Here is a 6,637-nt window from a genome sequence, read left to right as displayed (position 1 = left end):
TAAGATAGTCGAACTTTTAGTCGCTTTTAGTCAATTGTCTCCAGTTTTCTTTTCGGTGCACCATTAGCTACAGTAAAGCCTCGACGAGTGCAGCACGCAACCTACTTTGGACCAGGTCAAAATAGCTCAACGCGCATCTCATAATTATCTCCTCGCTTCGTTGCCGTTCTGAAGAGCCACAGCCACGGAGACAGTTTAATAATCATCAGAATAGCCACCGAGGGGTGAAGCCGGCCACCCGATATTTTCAGCCTTTTTTCAGCTTGTTGCATGTGGCTCGGTGGCTCGGTGGCTTGTGTGGTGCCACATGTGTCTTCTGTCTTCTGCGCCCGGTTACAGTTCCCATCCGAAGCCCTATCCCTATTCCCTATTCTGAGTCCAATCCCCCGGCCGTGTCCGTGACGATGTCCGTGTCCGTGTCCGGTTTTCATAAGTTAGCCAAACACGCCATCTCCGGCAACTGAGAACTGGCAATATTGAATGGAAAACTTGCAACTGGCAAATCATGAGTGTCAGCTGGCCGAAGGCGAACCTTTGACTCCCCAAACTAAAGGTCCTGCCACAATTACCTTACAAAGGTATTTAATGGATTGGGTTCAAATGAAAATATTAGAAAGCTTAACCAGAGGAATTTACTTCATTCTTAGAGAAAGTACATATAAAACCGAAATATTACCAACTCCTAGAGAGAGGAATCAGATCAGGAATCGGATCAGGTAGAGGACGATGTACCAGGTTATCAGGAAAATGACCGCATAGTAGATAACGCCGAACAGATCTTCGATAAAAGGTAGGTCCGGTACCGATGTCCACGTTTCGTTCTCCTCCGTCATTTTATAGAATATTATCCAGATAAAAAAGTAGTCAATTGAAATAGGTTTAAATGAAAAACGGAAAAGTGCCAGACGACTTGACTCGCAAACTTCAAAGCTTCACCTGGTTTCCACAACAAAAAATCATTATGTATTCACCTTTATTTCAGATCCTTTGTCGCAGAAAAAAAATACCTTTTGCAGAAGGCACTGACAATTTTCCACATTTTTCCCCGCTCATTTCACAAAAACCAAACAATGAGAAGAGAATACAAAATACAACAAAAAAAAAAGAGACTGTTGTCAATTCATAACTGAAAATGAAACGTTTTCCGCTGGGCCTGTTGTTTGTTGTTACCATTATTATTGCTACTACTACTACTACTATTATTGCTGTTTTGTTTCATGCAACTTTTACCATAATTGCGGGTAGCATTATGACATCGGGAAGCGACAAGCGAAACGCAACCTGAACATAATTACAACAATTTGTTGTCTAGTGTTTGACAACAACAACAACAACAGCAACGACAATAACAACAACTCGGTGGAAAAGAAGCCGAGGAGATGATTGTTGTCATGGTTGAATGATGCAACTGGAAAAGGCAGAAAACAGCAGCAACATCGGCAACAAAAGTCACGCACATTGACATCGCCTGGAGAAACCGAAAAAGATGACACGGTAAGGCAGCCAAGGAAAGGTGGGAAAGCCTGCATCACCCCTTCAATGCACTGAGCGAAAATGCAGCTACTTTGTTAGGCTTTGAGAACTAAAAATATAGCAATCACGCCATGATGAAATGAGTTCTCACCAAAAATAAATTGTAACATCAAAATCATTTCTTTAAACAGAGACATGGCTGGGAATGGCTGCTCTTTTTCGTTTCAGTGCAGTCCTTCCCCCGAGGATACGGAAATACATCTGTGGCAATGTGGCAGCTCCTCTGCGATGCTCGTCACACTTCATTTCGACGCTTTCAACGCTTGTTGCGCCTCCAAATTAATTGCCACAGCCTGTGCAGCGCCAAAATTTAATGCAAAGTTTAGCAAACACAAGGAGGGAGTACATCTTGTCCCCCTATCGCCACCCGACCTTATCCCTCGGGATCGGGAGCTTCGACTAATTAGCAGGCGAGGCGCAGGCGCCAGAGCCGGGTAGCACAAAAAATTAAAAATGGGGCTATATTAAATCGGGAATCGCGAATCGGGAGGATATGCGCGCCACATGCCTCATTATCAACAATTGCACATTGCGCCATATTTTACAGTTAATTCTCATCTGCCGCAGCAGCTACACTCGATGAATAATTACTTGATTTAAGCGTAGAGCCGAAAATGTATAGAAGGCAGATCTTAGTTCAAATCTATTTTATAATTATTTTGTTTTCTACCTAAAAAAATATATTCAGGATAAAGAGTGATCTTTAAGCTTTTATTATTACTTAAAAAAAAAATGGTTTATAAGTCCTGCAAATTTAGAACTAAAAGTAGTAATAAAATAAAATATTTTTAATAGAAACCGCTTAAGAACATCAAAGACTAAAGGTCTTTTTAGATAAATTGTTTGTCCTGGCAGTAAAAACATATATAATTCTATTATAGCAGCAAAATGGAATTCTAGATTTTACTCCCTTTTCTTAATTTAAGCCTAAGATTTCGCGCCAAAAGGTCAAACTAAATAAAAACAGCATCCTTAGAGAAGGAGTGGAAAAGGAAAAACGTCGGTGGAGGGAAGTGGAAAAGAAGAGGGCAAGGAAAAGGACATTCTTACTGTGTGACAAAATCGCTACCTTCGTGTGCGAATATTTTTCCTTCATTCTAGTTGCTCCATCTCTTTCACGCACACACACACGCGAAGGTAAGGCTCCGCCCATAAAGCGATCGTGAGGTGGCGAAAAAAATTCACCACAGCTGGGAGAAAAGCGCTCAACTTGGTAACACACACACACGTACACGAAAGGTCTTGCTTTCACTCTTTCTCTCTCACCGCACAAGCGCATTTGCGCAAATGTGTTTCCCTCTCTTTCCCGCTTGCATGATGGAGTGTAAAATGGTCGCCTTTCAGGGGGCGTTACTCTATATGCGTCTCTCTCGTACCAATGGCCAGTCAGTGAGTGAGAAAGAGCGAGAGGGAGTACGGTGAGGATGGGGGGCTGGGGACAGAAGATGCGACGCTATAAACGAATTTGCATATTTCTACTGCTTAACGCTTATTGCATATTTTATTCATTACGTTCTGGCGCTTCGGCGGATGAAAAAGCAAGGCGAAAAGCGAAGGAAAGTGTCATAAGGCATTCGGACTACCGTTACGGGCAGCTTGGCTCCCTTTCGCACACACAGCTTCTCACATGTCCCCTTCTTTTCGCCTTTATTTCTGTTTATTTGACTTTATTCTGCCTTTTATCGATAATGACTCCATTTTGTCCTGAGATTTTCTAGTCTTCCAATTATTTGACAAAAAAATTACCGCAAAAAAGGATTTACAATGTTTCGAGAGACTTATATTGAAAAAGTGTGCTATCTTAGTTATTTAAAAATTTTTCAACTAAGAGTTTGGTCAAGTGCAAAAATACCATTCCTTCAATTTGGCTGTTTTTTTTAAGTTTTTTTTTATGTTGAAATAGAAAAAAAATGGTGACGGTAATTCGGATGCTGTATTAGGTTTCAGTATCTTATAGCTCTATCTTTTCCTTTCGATATCGAACGTCAAAAACAATGTCTTGTTTTCCTGCTTTCATGTGGCTCCTTTTCCCGAAATTGGTTCCACGTTTATTTGTAAATTTGTTTATTTTCCCTTGGCAGGGACTTAATCTGTGCTCCAGTTTTTGGATGTCCCCCCAAAATGGCCACCACACGCACACATTTAACCGTTAAACTGTTGTCCGCTCTTTTTTTTTGGCCAACGAAGGATGCGGTTCGAATTTTCGTGAGTAATCCTGCGTGTTGTTATCCTGGCTCAAAATTAAGGTGAAAAAAAATGAAACCGGCTCTGAGTGAGTATCAAATACTCAGTTGCTCACTCACACGCACACGAGTATTCGACACACACTCATTCGCTCAAAACGAAACGAAACGAGGCGAATTCGTGTCTCTGTCGCCGTCGACGTCGACTGCACTGCCGTGGTGAGTTTGGAGGCAGCGCGCAGAGAGTTGAGTTGAGTGGCGAATAACGTCATTCAAAATTGGAATTCTGTTAGTAAACGTCGACACTTCATATGAAACGAAGAGCGGAGATCATAGCGGAAAATCCAGGGGTGAAGGTGGGTTTATCAACAAAATAAAGGGGGGCTACTAGAGGTTAGGTGATTTAAAGAAAGTCTGAGAGGAAAAGAAAGAGGGGAAAAATGGGGATGAGCCAGAAAAATATAGAATATAGAACCTATGGGGCAAGAATATAGTTGTGGGGTAGAAACCAAAGCAAGAATTAAAACCATAGACGGCAGAGTGCAAAAAGCACAGATAAAAAATATTCCCCATTGGTTAGGTGACACCATATAGCGAGTACAGACTACCCACGACTTGGGTGTCAAAATGCTTGTCATTCGGACAGCCAGCCGATGGGGAAGCCTATGCTAAGCTGGCCTAAGCTTTTTGCCCGTGTGGTGAACAACATAAGCCCCCCTTGAAGCCCGGGGGGATTCCCCACTTTCGCACTCTGCTCGCGTCGCTGCCAGCGTCGCAGCCGGCGTCTTGCACTTTGGCGCTCGTCGGCGTCTTGGCCCGGTTATACTTTTTTTCTTTTTGTTTTTCGGGCTTTTCGGCTTTTTGGATCGTTCTCGGCCAGCAGTCGCCGCCTGTCACACGCTCACGTCAAACGCTTTTGCCGTCGCGTCGCCAGAAAAAACAGATATAAAATGTCTCGCCGTGTTTACGTGTGATTTACCCTGTTTTTTGTCTAACTTTAAACTCTGACCTTAACCGATACGGTTTTCAATTTTAACCGTTAATCGTTAACCGTTTCGCTGTCGTAACGGGAAAGCAGAGGAAGAAACAACACCCTACATATTCTGTTTGTTTTGTTTTTTTGTGCAACCCAGCTTTCTGAAAACATGACAAAATTCAAAAAAGTGCTTGATAAGTGCATAGAATGTGGAGTATTTAACTAACAATAAACAAAACAAAAAAAAAAAAACAAGGTGGGCATTGTAAAGAAATTATTTGCCGGATATTTTCCAGAAACCGTTTGAATTCCTGAATTCCAGTAATGTTTTATGTATTTATGCTGCCCTGGTAGTGAAAATGTATTATAAATTCCTTAAGGACTATAACTTAAACCTTTTGCTGCTGTTACTATCGTAAATTTATGATGAAAAGTTAGTTTAGCTGGTTTGATTAACAATTGATTAACATAAACAGGATTACAACCTCGAGATTGAAAAGGCAGGAGATTAAAAACAGACTGCATTGAAAATAAGAACTTTGACTTCCCTAATCTCATCTTTATATCACTCAAACAAAATCTTGATAATTACCCTATGACACCAAGGATTTTATTGAGACTGACCCATCCCGTGATTCCTCTCCCACTCCACTCCACTGAAGCACAACGAAATCGGGGCCATTATCCAATTAGCTAACTCTTTCCAAACCCGTAACATCAGTTTATCGCCTCGCCAATTGTTTTTCCCATACGCTTTTTTCGCTACTTAACTGATGTGACAATTTGTAGCCATTAGCCGGAGGCAGTCAGTCAAACAGTCGAGAGATTCGCGGGTTGTTCAGGCATGAAAACAAAAGCAACGGGGGGAGGTGGGGGGTTTTGGGGTCGGCGCTCCAGAGACGGGGAGATCACGATCGCATCTTGACACGCAGCTAAAAGTGTAAATCAGCTCGCCTTCGATTATGTCAACAATCTCTTTGTATGTCCATATTATTTACATTTGTCAAATCAAATTTGACAGCTGCGGAAAACATAATATCTCAAGTCGGCCGTCTGCCACGCAGGCCGGTTTTTGTATGGGGTTTTTTTTTTTTTTGCCGGGGAGCTTGCGAGGGGATCGAGGGGCAGCCTAGGACCACCGATGCAAACTCGTATCCAGAACTGGATTTGTCGCTTGGCTCGGCTTTGTCAAACGAACCGAGCCACTTACTCTTGAGGAGTTGACAAGCATTCGATCAATATGATATTAGAAAGTTCTTTTCCAACTAGATGGGTCTTAATGCTTCATAAACCCAGCAATTTATCCAGTTGTTTGTATTTTCTGGAATAAATTATCATTGTCATTAGCGCTTAGTGACTTTTATGAGTGTTTAGAAACACGGTGCTTAACCCTTTGCAAAGAAGCAACCCTTAAACATTTGTTCTTAGCAAGGAAAGTTTCTGCCTGTTTCTGAGGCAACCTCTACTTGTAGGGATTATATGGTATATATTTGTGTTGATATTTTTCTTCCCTAGTTAGTTTCCCGGAGAATTTCGTTTTCACCTATTATAATTTGCTAACCATTTCCCAAAAAAAGATGCAATAACAATACTGGAAACTTCTCGAAGAAATACCTTGGTGTATATTTCTAATACTCTCTCGATTCGAACTGCTTATCCTGACTTTTCAATTAAATGAAGAGGTTTCCAGCCGGGGTGGCTCGATGGTAATGGTAAATGGTAAGCTGCTAACGGACTTAGGACATGAATTGGGCTTCGATTCGGGATATGATTCGGCTGGATATGCAAGTATGCTACTATAAAGTGCCAGCTCCATTGTTGTTGTTATTACCGGCGGAGAAAGCGGAAGAGGGGATTGTACTTTGGATTTGGGAATGGCCTGGATGCGGCACTTATCCTTTTTGGGGGTTGAACACAACAACACAGCACACTTAACCGATAAATA

This window comes from Drosophila ficusphila, unplaced genomic scaffold (genome assembly GCF_018152265.1).
Source record: "Drosophila ficusphila isolate 14025-0441.05 unplaced genomic scaffold, ASM1815226v1 contig_198, whole genome shotgun sequence".
NCBI lineage: Eukaryota > Metazoa > Arthropoda > Insecta > Diptera > Drosophilidae > Drosophila > Drosophila ficusphila.
Note: the sequence above shows the minus strand (reverse complement) of the source record.